This window comes from Leptidea sinapis, chromosome 33 (assembly GCF_905404315.1).
Source record: "Leptidea sinapis chromosome 33, ilLepSina1.1, whole genome shotgun sequence".
Lineage (NCBI taxonomy): Eukaryota > Metazoa > Arthropoda > Insecta > Lepidoptera > Pieridae > Leptidea > Leptidea sinapis.
Genome location: NC_066297.1, coordinates 2,067,659 through 2,082,851, shown reverse-complemented (window position 1 = coordinate 2,082,851; position 15,193 = coordinate 2,067,659). Strand labels below are relative to the sequence as shown.

General features: G+C 35.1%; 1 protein-coding gene across 2 annotated transcripts in view; it reads left to right on the top strand.

Annotated features, from left to right (window-relative positions):
• The first annotated feature begins 6,980 nt into the window (after positions 1 to 6,980).
• LOC126974779 (facilitated trehalose transporter Tret1-like) overlaps positions 6,981 to 15,193 on the top strand; it is a 38,942-nt gene continuing 30,729 nt past the window's right edge. The window contains exon 1 of one of the 2 annotated variants that reach the window (XM_050822455.1): positions 6,981 to 7,091. The gene's annotated coding sequence lies outside the window, so the exon portion shown is untranslated. Of the gene's footprint in view, positions 7,106 to 15,193 lie in introns of both variants that reach the window. The other variant, XM_050822457.1, reaches the window with a different exon arrangement.

Sequence of the window (15,193 nt, the reverse complement as noted above, 5' to 3'; positions counted from 1 at the left end):
ACAATTTTTTTTCTAGACATTTTAGACATTGACATTCCTCTTATCCCACGTCAACACCGTATTGCCACACCTAAAATTTCCAACATAATGCGGACTTGACACAATTTTGGTTCTTTTAATTTTAATTACATAACAGCTTTCTGTAAACTTTTTGAACCAAATGAACTTTTTAAAAATTACAATAATCTAAACAAAAGCATAGAAGGAGATGTTTAATTTATCTTTGGCCTTACTCGTACTCTACGTCATAACACTCAAAACTTGAAAGGTGTGAACTGTGACCACAATCTACCACGGCTGTGTGCTATTGTGGTGTGGTATATGTAACACTATTTCGTGTGTATGTCGATCTATTCTTTTCTGATCGATTTGGTATGTTGGGTGCCCCCAATATGTTTTAAGCGACATTATAATATGGAGAAGGCGTATTTACTAGTAATATTATTATAATAGAGTTGTTGATCTTTGTGAGAAATCACTATGGAATTGATTATAACAGTTTAGTGAAGTGTTTATGTACATGGTTTATGTAAATTAGTAGTAAAGGATAGCATTATTTATTACAATATATTATAACAAAACAAATGCTTAAAATGATCAAAGTTAATTAATTTTGTAACTAAAGTTCAATGCGACAAATAGCTGTGAAAATGGGTTGCAGGTCGCCAAGTGAAATTAAGATTCAGTTATATTAACGTGGACTTAACGGTAGTGCCACGTTGGGTCCCTAAGGGATGCTACCGAATTGGGCTGGCACGCCCGAGGAGGTACTACTTTCCAATTTAAATTGCACTTATGTGAACAGTCGGCTCAGCCGCAACCTTTCCTTTGGTTTGTGGGCTTCTGTGCATGTAAGTAGGCACAAATGGTGCACTAATCGTTTGGTACTGTAAGACGATTTTTGTGAAAGTGAATATACTTAAACCCTTATAGATTAGGTAATTAGTTGAGAACTCGTAAATAGCTACAGACCACGCATTGGATTACACTGCAGACATGGTGAATCTTGGCGACTTCAATATATTAATTATTTAATAATCCCAGACGTGAAAGAACAATCACTTTCACTGTTGAATCTATTATTGACATCAGACTCCGACAGCTACTTCCCTGATTTCCGTTGACTCTACTTTGTGGTCGTCACACCACTGTGCGAAACGGAGCACCATGCCGATTCACTATATCATTATGCATTAGCATTTTGGTTGATCGGAGCATCAAGCAATCATAAACGCTGGTATCACACAAGGCTGCATGCCCTACACTATTTCTTCCCCATGCAGCAAATTCTCAGACTGGAGCCTGCAAACTTTAGTCCAGTTCAACCCAAAGAAGCCATAGATTTGTGGTGTAACGACTAAATAGTCTTCCTTCGTTGTATACCCTAGATTCGACACCGGCATTTTTATTCACCGGCAGCTTCAACTGCGGGTGAATAAGAATCTGAACATCTCCTCTGCATATTCCCATGAAACGTGAGCTATAATATACAGAGCGACCTCTCATCTCTGCAACTCTGAAGATTTAGGCCGATCGGAGATGACTTGATAGTCGTTGATTCGAGTCGCTCTTTCGCCCACCCAAATAATAATAGTACTCTATGCCACAATTTCGCCTTATTTCATGATATTATGATTGGTGAGAGACTATCCATATTTAGGGTGAGTACTCCATCCTGGTTTTAATAATTATGTAATAAAATTATTGGGTACCTAAAAACTGACTGTAGCAGTTTGAAGAGTGGTCTCGAATCTAGGGTATACAACGAAGGAAGACTATTTAGTCCATAGGCAGTTGTTTTTTTATTTTTCATCAAAGGAACCGTTTACCTCCGCTAATATAAAAAAAATATACGTCGATTGTTAACTTGATTTCAAGGGTTCCGCACCTTAAAATGAAAGAAACAGAAACCTTATAGAATCTCTTTGTTGTTTGTCCGTCCCTCTGTCTTTCTGTCTGTCAAAACAGTTTATCTTTTGTCTCTTGAGGGTGTGAAACGATCAAATTTCTAAATTAAAGTAAAATAATATACGACCAAGGGAATCACATTTAAACAGTATTTTCTGTTAACCTAGAACTATGAAATTTAGGAATTAAATATTACTGCTTAAACTACAATTATTAGGCAACTAATTAATAGGCAAAAACCAGAAAACTATACATTGTACGGAACCCTTGGGCAAGTGGGTGTCCGATTCGCACTATTTCAGTTTTTTTAATATTTACGCGCAGAACATGCCCCTTCATATATTTATTTAAGAATATACAGGCGATATACATCAACACTGCTCCAGTTCATTAGCGCGACAAAAAAAAATGTTGCGGCTACGTCAAATTGCTTAGCAAGACGCTGAGCTTGAGCTGTACAATGCATCTTTTGGCCTGCAGGTTTTCACGGTGCCCGCAGATTTTCAAAGTTACGCTTTTTAAAGCGTTCCTACTGTCAGTCCTTTCCTGACCGCCTTTTGCACCAACGTGTCTATTCTGAGAGAGCTTAATGTAAAAACTAGACTTTCCACTATATGCCTTCGTAGGGTGCTGGAATTATTCGGACATATTGCTCGTAAAGAGGGTCACAATCTTGAACAGCTGATGGTGACAGGCAAGGTGGATGGCAAACGTCCCAGAGGACGCAGTCCCAAGAGATGGTCGCACCAAATACAATCTTCTATAAACTTCAACTTCCACAATGCCCTTCATGAAGCTAAGGATCGCAGCAGATGGAGGGAAATCGTACGGGAGAAACTGATGTAGCGGAGGAGTCACGACCTTTCGTAATGAGCAGCTGCAGCGCCTCTATGATGTTCGCGGCGGCCGACAATGATGACTTTGAGGCCATGCGCCTCTACCATGCGCCGCATATGATACAGTCCTAACAGAAAACTGCGCCCGCTGTCATACTGGTGGGACTCTCTGTCTGCTGAATGCTGTCTCGCTGGATACGGCTGCACGCAGTCGTTTAATACGTTAACGTCATCATCGGGAAGTCTACCCAGACGAGTCTGTTATTTTATTTTATCTACACCCATGCTTTAAATCCTCTATTAAAGATTCTGAAACAGTTAGCTTATTGCCAACATTAAAACACCCATTGTACTAATAGCCATTACATCATCCAAACGAGTGTTGTAATGTTGTACTGAATTTCATAACAACACTCCTTTGTTTTTTTTTTTAAATCCCTTCATGCGCTAAGAGTTTCAACAGATAGCCACATTCTTATTGCTCGATGCGTGGTATCTGTATGAATTTCCAAAAAGAACATTTCGCGCGTTATGTTATTCGAATCTCCGCCATTTTTCTTCGATATTTTTATTGTTTTGTTTACAAAAACTGAGCGATTCAAGTTTTGACAGCACACCGCCAGATATTTTAAACTCTGCAATGTAGATTACTACAAAAATAAATAATTATTTCATTAATACCTACTTTTTTTGTATATAATCAGTAATGGATGATATTAGGTTACTACTAGGACTGGCTGTTTTAATGTTGGCAGTAAGCTAATTGATTCAGAATCTTTTAGAGAATTCATATTATGGGTGTAGATGTCTTATATGCAACTGTTGATAATTAGGTATTAAAACACTCATGTGATACTATTATCACACTCGGCTTGGCCTCGTTTTGTTTTAATACTCCTTATACACAACAGTTTTTGTGACTATTAATTTTAGTTTTTCTCAATATGTATATTAAAGTTTTGTGCGCTAACTTCATAACAGCATACAACACGGTGGCCGCATGCCGTTGCCATATGACAACGTGAGCAAACTGGAGGTGAATTATTACTAACTCAACACTATTTTGTAAGCTGGCAAACTTTACTAAAAAATTTAGATGTAATCTCATGTATGGATGAGTCCGAAATAAATGATTATTATTTCCGTGAGTGCGCTGAGTTTTTAATTGATTTTGGATTTATACCGTATAAATTAATGATCCCAAAAAACGTCCTGTCTTGTCCCTTAATGTCATAAAAACAAGGAATTATATATAATACAGCTATATCATCCGCACCATAGGCTTACATTAAAATAGGCACAAAGCGTGCGAGAGAAAAAAACATATCTAATGGAGATACAGCAAGATGGAAAAGAATATTAGTACCTTACTATTTTGAATATGAAACCACTGGTTAATACACATATTGCGATATCAAAATTGGACCCGCATTATCGGGCTGTCAGTTTGTCGTAATACGCAAGTTTATTCTAAGCCCCGGTATCCACCAAAACGGAGAGGAAATGTGTTTTGATAAGCAATCAGATTTCGTTATTTCCACATCTCCTCTCCGTTTAGCTTCGGTGGAAATGGATCAAGCGGAGAGGAGAGATGTCTTATTTGTCTATAGAATTTTTTGCCAAGTCGAGCGATCAATGGCGCGGCGAAGAGGAGATGCGAGCGCCCGGGTGGCCTGTGCTCGCGGGGAAAGGGTCCCCGCTGCCCGGGTCTCTTTGCTTGGTGTTTTCAGAACGATACGACGTGGATACCTCAAAAAAAGCGCTTAGGCCTTCATAAAACGCTGACAACGCTCCTGTGATCCCACTGATGTTGAAGGAAAACGGGGGTGGCGTTGATAACTTTACAGTAGGGACCCGATCACTTTTGTGTCCTCCATTTTGACCATGTATACAATGGGCACATAGCTCGACGGACAAATGGCTGTTGGGGCAGTATGGCTCGAATGTCGACCACGTACCGGAAGACGTAGTGTTAGGCCCCCCACAAGATGGACCGACAATCTGGTCAAGATCGCCGGAATATGTTGGATGAGTGAGAAGTGTATTATTAAATTCACTTTATCTATAATGGCAACTCATAAACAGTGCACACCCTACGAACGAGAAACTAAATAATATATAGTCGATACCGCTGTTTTGTTGGAATAACATTCAAATTCAAATATTTTTATTCCAAATAGGATATATTAACACTTATTGAAAGTCAAAAACCCATTAGAAAAAGTATGCCTCAGATCTGAACCAAAATAACGGGCGCAAGGAACTCAGCTGGCTTCTTTTATTTTATAAAAAATATGGTTACAATTGAAAATCGTACAATCAAATGTATTATTTAATAGCCTGACGGTCACTCCATTCCCAATCTGTGGTATCATTAAAATTAATGAAAGTCGTTTGATATAGTAACCTTTAGGTACCACACAAACATTTTTTAACAAATTCTTTTGAATTTCGTAATATATTTGTTTGGAACATTTTCTGAGATCTTGTTGTAAAACATATATATGTCGCAGGGAAATTATAATAACAGAGATTTGGCCAATTCCCTAGGTGATTTGATCAAATCACGGAGTATGTTAAAAGAACAACACGATTTTATTATTTCTCTAAACAAATCTAGTGATTTGAGCAAATACCAGGGTTGGTTCCGTGAAATAACGTCCAATCCAGTGACGCGACTAGAAGAATTTAGAATGTAAAAGCGAGCGAAGCGAGCATCAGATTCGAGTCATATCCCGTCCCGGACAGGTTAGGTGGTAGGGGTTGGTGCCAACCCCCGTCGCTCAGACAGTGATGAATCTACTAGATTATGTTGTGCTGAAGGCAACCAACAACCCACCACCAGATCATTTACGCTCTTTACGTTTCTGGGATTGGAAATATTACTAAGCACTTTTTGGCCAACATTCAGAAATATAACAGCTATTTACATATGACATCTATTTTTCATGAAATGTAAATGATAAGCCTAGATAATTATAAGATAATTACATAACCTAAATATATATATTTTTGACTACAAAATTTCACCCATCTACGATCAACACCTATTTTTGTATCGCGATTTTTATATTATTCTGTTCCATCCAAAGGAATAGGGTTGCAAGATGGCAATCAAATATAATTTATGTACGATATATTTGGTAGCTCTGACAATCGGTCGTCATCTATTTTTTATACATCAAAAAATTTTATTAATTTTTTTTCTTGTTACTTCATATGGAAATACAACGTTTGCTGCGTCAGCTAGTAATAAATAATGTTTTTTTTTTATGAATTTGTCAATAATATATCATAACATCAAGAATTACTTCGTAAAATATGGACTCTGCTGTCGTAATGAAATTGTTTCACAGCAGAACTGTCAAACCGTGCGTCAATAAATTCTATCATAGGAATTATGTATGAACACATCAAAGGAAAAACAAATTTGTTGTTTTTATTTAATTCCGAGCATTTTTTTTATTTATTCACCATTTAAACCTTCTCTGGACTTCCACAAATAATTCAAGACCTAAACTTGTCAAATCGGTCCAGCCGTTCTCGAGTTTTAGCGAGACTAACGAACATACAAAATTTAATTAAATAATTACATTCTGTAGTTCCACTACCTTGTCTTAATCGAAATTGATTTAGTTGATTTCTGACAATTTTCACCCATTTTACAAAGAGCTTTTCGAGTACCTTTAAGAGAAGAAGTAGAAGATTGATTTAACAAATCTTTTGGCCCAGCTGCCATAGGTAATATGTTTATTTATTATCGCTTAACGAATTTGGTCTTTTCAGATTTCTAGTCGCTTTCCAGAGAAAATTACGTTGAAGACGTCGAAGTTTCGTACCCAAAATCTAATATAAAAAATCTACTTTTAAAAAATACAGCAAAAAAAAAATTATGTACAGTCCGCTGACAGACAAGTAGCACGGACAGAATATGGACAATGGAGTCTTAGTAATAGGGTCCCGATGGTTGATCCGGTACGTTGGTATGGAACCTAAAGAATTTAGGTACTGAATCTTTATCTATTTTTATAGATAAGTACAATCATCAATTTATAGTCATTGATCTTAGGTTTTAATACGAAAAAAAGAATGATATTATACCATGTCAAATGGTTAGACCTGAGTAGATTCTAATGCAATTACTTTTATGACGCAGTACCTATGGTGTTGCAAACGCAATGTAAGTACTGCCCGCACGCAATTCAATATCTATGCGTTCCGCAGTGCATGTTGCGACGACCAGTGAAGCGCTAACGTTTTCCCGCTCTTTTGTTACCACAGATAAAGTATTTGATCAAAAATGTAAAGTGTGCAGTCTCATAGTGTATTTTAACAATTATTTTCAAGGCATGATATGCATGGTATGTTATGTTATTTTTCTTTATTAGATATTAATCTATGGCTATGTATATTTATATTTATCTGACTTTCATATTGGCCGTGTTAAAATTTTAATTTAAAGTTAGATGAAATGAGTACATACAATCTATTAAATTCCTTAAAAATAGTTTATTGTTGTTCTAATTTATAATAAAATAGTAGTTCAAAAAATATACATATATATACATAGCTTTTTATAGAAAACCGAACTAAAATATTTGAAAATATATTTTGAAATTTAAAATTAACATCAATTCCTGCCTTATTGATGAAAATTATTATATAAATAAACAAAATCTTATTTTGCAATGAATAATGGAATATTTATTTAATTTAATCAATGTTTTGTCCTCGGTCCTCGATAAATCTCTTTTAAAGTGGGTCAAAATCGCGCCCAAATCTGTCGGTTACAAGCAAACATGCATACAGGTGAAGCTAATAAAAAGCGTATAATAAATACGAGCCAATAAAATGTAAATTATTGAGATACTTTTAGGTCAACTCTAAGCTCTATGAAATTTTAAAGTGCATGCATTTGAAATAACGTGATCGATTGCTTATTGTTTATTTATATCGAAAACTACGTAAGTAGATGTTTTAAGCCTAGATTCAATTTCGGTGTTTATCGTCATTGGTTTATAAGTTAAAAGTATTTTTATTTTACTCTTTTTAAGTTACGCATGTGGTGTATACCAAACTATTTTTTAAGTTGCCGCTAAGAAAATGGAAAATTTTCAAAAATTCGATTACTGTTATATATAAGTTATTGGTTCCTGTTTTTAGAAAACCGAGTTTTCATCAGAACTCGACATTTTAAGGTGCTAGTATTTATGTATGTGTGTGTGTGTGTGTATGTATGGATGTATGTAAACCTCCTATAACTTTTGAACAGCTCGACCGATTTCATCGCGGTTAGCGCCATTCAAACAGGCTTGGCAAACTTAGATTTTGTATACAATTCGGACCCACTCGGACCGGTAGATTTGAAGAAAACTTAAAAAAATAACATTAATAATATAATTATAAAAAATAAGATAAATTGGGGGAAAAGGGCCGAATATGGAATACTTAAACAAATTCTTTAAAAAATCAGTATACGAGTGTTATTTTTATCAGTTAGTCATGGCTTATAATTAAAAAGGCATAAAAAGGCATTTATGTTCTCAAAATTGATTCCTTTAGAATTCTTTTTGATGTCATTTCTTATACTACTAGATACTACTACTAATTATATGCAGTAATAGTCAGTCATAAAAATTTATATTTAAATCAAAAAATAATAAACACTTTCCGTAATATCATTAACTAAACTAAATCAACCAAAAATATGCCACTCAAAAATGTGACCCTATAATGGAATATGGTATTCCATAATAGGGTCAAGTCTTTTTATTAGAATAAAATAATAAAATTAACCCTGCAAGCAAAAATCACAAATAAAATCTGCATATTCTGCTCCGGAACCCTGAACGTGGCATAATTGTCTACAGGCAATGCACTGAATCCAATCTCTTTCATTTTTGTATTCGCTGAAAAAACCAGAGCATACATGCACTCTGCATCAGCAATGGGATCGTTAGCTTGAAGAACAGAGGGTTTATCGTCACTATGATCACTAGATAAAGATCTGGTGGATCTTCATCAGAACATAATCCAGACTCCAACAATGATTTTCTCGGTCTTTCGTTTGTTTTTGTTACAGCTACTCGTTGATTATACTAACAATTATGTTCAATGTCAGATACTAAAATTCTTTTACGTCCATTCCTTATTTGGTTCGTTGGTATGACAAAACAGAAAGAGGGTAGTCCGAGATAAACTATTATTATATTTGTGCAATTTTCTTATAACCCATTGTTTGGGTTTTCACGGCTTCAAAAGCTTTTATCAGATTGGTATTGTCCCATGCTTTTGGGTTTTGTATCTGGTGGGGCAATGTTGATTACAACTATAATATCTGCAAAAGAGAGAAATACTAATCAATCATTAATGTTGATGTCCTAATATGGAATAGTATAACATATTACGAACAATATGATAGTAGGAGGAAACTGAATGTAACTTTTTTAATTTTTAAATATTCGTGAAATAACAATACCAATTAAATACTACATACCTTGCTTATATACTCAACAACTGATTCTGCGATATTCATTTAAGAATAATACGATAAAAAATTACGAATAACTTAGCTAAAATATATCCAATCAAATTTGCGTTAACACTGTTAACTTAACAGTGTAACGTACTATCATTTGCATCTAGTTCGCTGAACGCCGCACGCGTGCTGGCCGTCGAACGAGGGTATATAGGTCTATTCTTGACGCTTAGTTTTAGAAATATTACTGTATTCAATATTAGGGACGTATTCCATATTTGGTACCTTTCCTCTATTATTTAAAAGTTTATTAAATAAAATGAATAAAGTCATGTGTTTTTTTTTGGAATAACTTTTAAACAAACGGCTTTGCTATTGGAATTGATAAAATTCCAAAAAACTAATCAGCTCTTAACATTAAAAAACCACGTCGATCGCCACCAAGCCGGTCAAAATCGGTTGCGTTGACGAAAGACAACCGAATAAAGTGTGTTTTCGGAATTATTTCGAACTTCGAGTTCGATCATATCGTCGAATGCCACCAACCGCGTGAAAATCGTTTCATTCATTCAAAAGTTATTGCCGTTTGAAAATTATAATTTATAAAATAGGGTTTTATTTAACTTTCATTAGACTTTTGAGCTCTAAGAGCTGAAATTCGTAATAAGTACAATTTGAAGCGTTTAAGTTTAGCAATTAGCGGGAAGTTGCAGGGATGGCCTTAAGGGTCAACCGTTTTCCAAATTTTTTTAATGGATTTGTGATGCATTCCATCCGGACTCTATGGATTATAAAGATATAATCCCTCTATATTTGTTTCAATAGATTCACTTGAAGTAATGATAATTGAGAAATTCCATAGGCCATTTATAATTTTCTGCTTCACTAATAGTTTAGTATGCAAATACTAGGATAAGAATGTCAAATATTTAAAAAACATAATGAGGGAGCTATCTAAAGTACTCGTATGGGTGCAAATGAAAAAAAAATGGGTTCGTTTCAATGGAGTTCTGAATGAATAAACATAAATACACACAAATTAAGAAAGCGTATCTTTATTTCAGTGATTGAGAGTTTCCCTTGGCATAATAAACTGATTCTTTGACAAAAATAAATAAATTCGAATATTTTTATTCAATAAAGCCACCTGCGTTGGTTATGAGAGTCCACATGAAACCTAAGTCATAAATGCCTACCCACTAAAAATCACCTATGTTGGCTTTGGGCAAGTGCCCGCTAAGCCTCCACCTGAGGCGACCTTCTTTCCCAGTGAGGCGCCAGCGGCACTTCCTTGGGTATCCGCTGGGATATAGCACAGAATATAAAATAGACATCAGAAATATGATCACAAGCGGGACGTGAGTCTAGATGTGTCTGGTAATTCCCGGATGCTAATGCTAAGATACTATCCTGGTCTGACTAGAGTTTGTTAGCTGGATCGGTGAGGGCGTTTCCAGGCCGTCTCGCCCGCTCCTCCTTACTGTTACCAAGTTGAGGTCTTGGTAAAGGAGGGGGAGCGGTATAATACGCTGCCCCCTTAATCAGGGGGTTGGGGTGTTTGTCTGAGGACTTGAAGAAAGTTTCAGATAAGCACTTAATGTGCTGTTGGATGGTGGGGAACTTTAAGTCCCGGTGAAGATCTGCGTTCCTAACGCACCAGTGAGCAATTAAAGCCTTAAGAAGAGAAGTACAGAAACTATGATGATAATTACATCTGATGATATACTTTTGTCTCTCTTTATTATTTAAAAAGACCCAGAATGCCATGTCATCGAAGTTGTATCTTATTATTACGTTCCTATTGTGGTGGTCTATGACTCACTTCAATCAAGAACATCTTTTTAATGTTTGCCTTACAGTATGCTTCATTACAATCAAAATAAATAGATAAAAAATATTTTGGACGCGACGCATAGTTTCTCCAATGTGAAAAATTGTGGGCAGCGGTGATCACTTAACATCAGGTGACCCGTACCCTCCTTTTTTATCATAATGGCGTCACTTTTCCATCCACACATTCTATATTGTAAAAATCATTCAGCATCAAAGATTAATGATTTTTACAATAATGATGTATAAAGGTACTTTTCTTTTGTGGTCCTAAATAAATATGATCAAATATAGTAATGAACCAGTTAGTACATAATATAAAGTAATCAATTTTGTTAAAAAATATTTAAATAATAATATTAATTTGGACCAAAATAGATTAGCATAGACAGCTACTGATAACGTAATGACAGTTCCTAATGAGCAATTATTACAATCTGTTTACCTGACTTAATGAACATGGCCTAAACTTAAATATTATTCATTCATTGCTTATCTGTAAAGGCTGTGCTTCACAAAAATAATAATAAGCACATTAGCGAGTTGGCTAGAAATTGTGATAATCATAATAACATTATGATTATCACACGAGGAACAAACATAAACTTCTTATGCCTACTACTCGGTTAAGTTAAGGTAGTAAGTCATTTATTGGGTGATGTATATGCTTGTTACATTTCGGTCATTATTAAAATGTTGTTTTGAATGGTGTGATTACCTATCAAGTATCACCAAAAATTCTACTGAAATACTTTGCTTCAATTAAGTTGAAATTTTTATAATTTGCCGAGGCAAGGTTTAATTTGCTGGTTCGATTATCAATGATTTTTTTTTTCATGAAATGCTCATACTACCTAATTGGTTACATTCAATATATCTTGTATGTTTTAAGACTAATTATAAGTGTGGTGTGTCTTATTAGAGATATCTTTTTATAGATATTTTCCATTTCTCTTTTATTATTCTGTTGGTACTTTGCAACTGGATAAGCAGCAAGAATTTGTCGATGTGTTTTCAGATCTGGCCAAGGCTTTTGAAATGGTCTGTGTTCCTATTCTTTTACGAAACTTGAGCTCCTAGGTATTCGACGTAATTGCCTGGACTGGTTAAAATTATTTAGTGTATCGTACTTAAGTTCAGCAGTTCAGTACCGTACTCAGTGTATTATAAGTTGATAATCAGAAAAGCAATCCAACGACAATAGATTTTGGCGTCGCACAAGGAACTATATTAGGTCCCACGTTATTAATTTCTTTTGTATATAAATAACATCAGAAATGAAGTAGGTATGTAATTCTGATTTGTCTATATATAAAGTACATGATGATGATATTGCTGTATCATTATAGCTTTTTAATTTTACGGGAAAAGTGGGCTACTTACTGCATTACACACAACGACACAAGGAGTGAGGAAGATTGCAACTTGGCTACTTTTGAATAAACAAAAGCTTCAACCCCTTCCCACTGTTTTGATAATAAAGTTCACGCATACCCTTGCTATCTGGCCCTTGCTCTTGCAATAATATCAGTAAAACTACTAATATAAAATATCTTGGAGTAGTCATTGACAAAAACCTTAACTTTAAACAGTAGCTAAAAGAGCCCGCAAGCTGATCTATGTATATATGTATATCTAATCTTAATATAATAAAACAATTCGTGTCACGTTGTTTGTCTACGATGAACTCCTAAATTTTTAAACACGATTTAAAATCGATTTTAATCAACCTTTGCACACCTTTCTGTCCAACTGGAAAGATAGAATAGTATATATAAAGTAAGAAAATATTTACTGTTAGGATTGAACTTCAACAATTGTTTTAATTAACAAAAAAAAAGATTTTAAATTCGGATATGAAATTTGCATTTGCTTAGCTGAAGCGAAGCCCATCGGTCATCAGCTAGTTTGTAAAAAATAAAGACTTACTTAAAACCTATTTCGGTTTAACATATTGTCACGGCCTTAAAGAGAAAGTCTATTGATGTTTTTATTGGTAACTGACAACTTTCACCATTAAAAATGTATAGACCTATTATGTCATGGTTGTGAACACATTGCGCCAGTCGCGATGTAACATACTAAATACATACAATTGAGGCTATAACAACGGGCCATAGAGTCTAGAGTGTTGAACTCCGTGCAAAATATGACTGTGAAGTGTTTGTTTAAGATTTCAAATGGGTACAGCTTGACCTAATTTCTACTGCGAATTTCATTATTACTTTATTACGCAGTCGTCGCATCATTTAGCCCGCGACGTCGTTCACTTGGAGGGAATAAAGCAGCAAAATGTCTGTCTGCCTAATAGACCGATCTGAACTAGAGGTAGTTTACGCACTAGATCCGGCTTCCGTCATCCGATTTCTTTCCATCAACCGTTAGAGCGTTTTCGCACTACGTCTGATCTGAATGCGATCCATATCCATGAAAACACGATCAAAAATTGTCTAAAGTAAAAACTCTACCTACGCGTCCATTAGGCAGAGTTTTCGTTCAGCTGTGTTTTGACCGCGCTTTGAATACAACGCCACGCAATGACAAAGTGTTCAGTGAAAAACTGTCCAATATCCAAACTTAAAAAGGATGGAGTGTTGAATTTCAAGTAAGTGCCCCTTTAAATTAACAAAATTGTGTAACTAATTTGACGTTTTTAATTATTTTGCTAAAATATTACAATTGCTAAAACAAAATGTTCTTGACTCGTGTTCGCGTCCGAGCTTCTAATAAGCGTAATGGACGATTAGGATTCTGGTTGATATTTGTACAACAATGATATTCTCCGATAACTTCTGTTTTTATCTGAATGTTACCACATTCTTACATTAGATAAATAATTAATGATTTAAATAGCATTAGACAAATACTTCAACAAATAATTTGTATCAAAATTGAGGGACCTTAGCGCTCTTACCTACTATCAACACCATCGTTTGAATAAAGCATAATCTTTGTATTTTTGTTCATCTCTCTGGATACGCCCCAGCGCTATTACCAACTAAGTCTATCTGAATGCTCCATAAATTTGTATGTTTGTTCAACTATCGGGCTGTTACGAGTAAGTTGGTATGTTAGTTAACGCTGTGGCACCCCGAGAGGCGCGGGTTTAATTCCCGCATCGTCCATAAATTTTAGAACAAATCAATCGAAATGCCCTAAATCACTCAAAAGTAACAATTTGTTGAAATAATTTATGCTAATTTAGAATATTAGGCGGAACCTCCACTTTTCTATTATTAATGATTTGATAATTATTTCGTCATGCTCCTTAAATTACGCGTGACAAATAAATAATTAATCTACAGAACTTATAGAAGCACGCAAAAAAAATAATAATATTCATGCAAATAATTATTGGTACAAAGTCGTCAACAACATAATTATGATAAATTAATTGCTCAAGTACGTAGTTCATTTGTTTCTTTTTATAATTCCATTAACAAGCCTGGTTGGTGTTTTCTGTTCACTCTTGCCTCGGATTGTCTGTTAGACTCTTATTTTCTGTTCCGTGGTTGGACTACAACTATCTGCTGCAAGTGCATTTACAGCCTATGACCATGGGTTTGTTGATATAATAATGGAGAAAGGGGAAAGTATAAATTACAGACCTGTAATTAAGTACACAGGAAGCTTTACATTTGTGTTACGACTTTTGCCAATATTATGATTGTAATTGCAACAATCTTAAACTTCCCGGTCCAATATTTGTACTGGAACATCGGCTACATGATGGATGAAGGACACGTTATAAGCTATGATTGGCAGATATTTGTACCTACTCTCTTTTACAGCGAACTTGATTGGTCACTACTAAGATTATGGATATAAAGACCCAGTAACAGTATCTCCATGGTCGAGATTTTAAATCATGACCACACCAGAAAGAGAGCCCATAATCGTTTCAGCCAACTAACTCGTTTTAAATTTGTAAGGAGTCTGAGGCGTAGGTACCTACCTTCCAGGTTACAGACTTTGTTTTTAGTCAGTTATAATCGCGAACCCAAGTTTCATGCATGCTTCTAAATCGAGCATAATATATCCAGAATCTTTTTGCAACAATTCCAAAGAAATCTTCAGTCTCATTCGTTTTCGGACATCGGTAATACTTAAATACTTTATTGAATTTTTCTTCCTGGAAGAG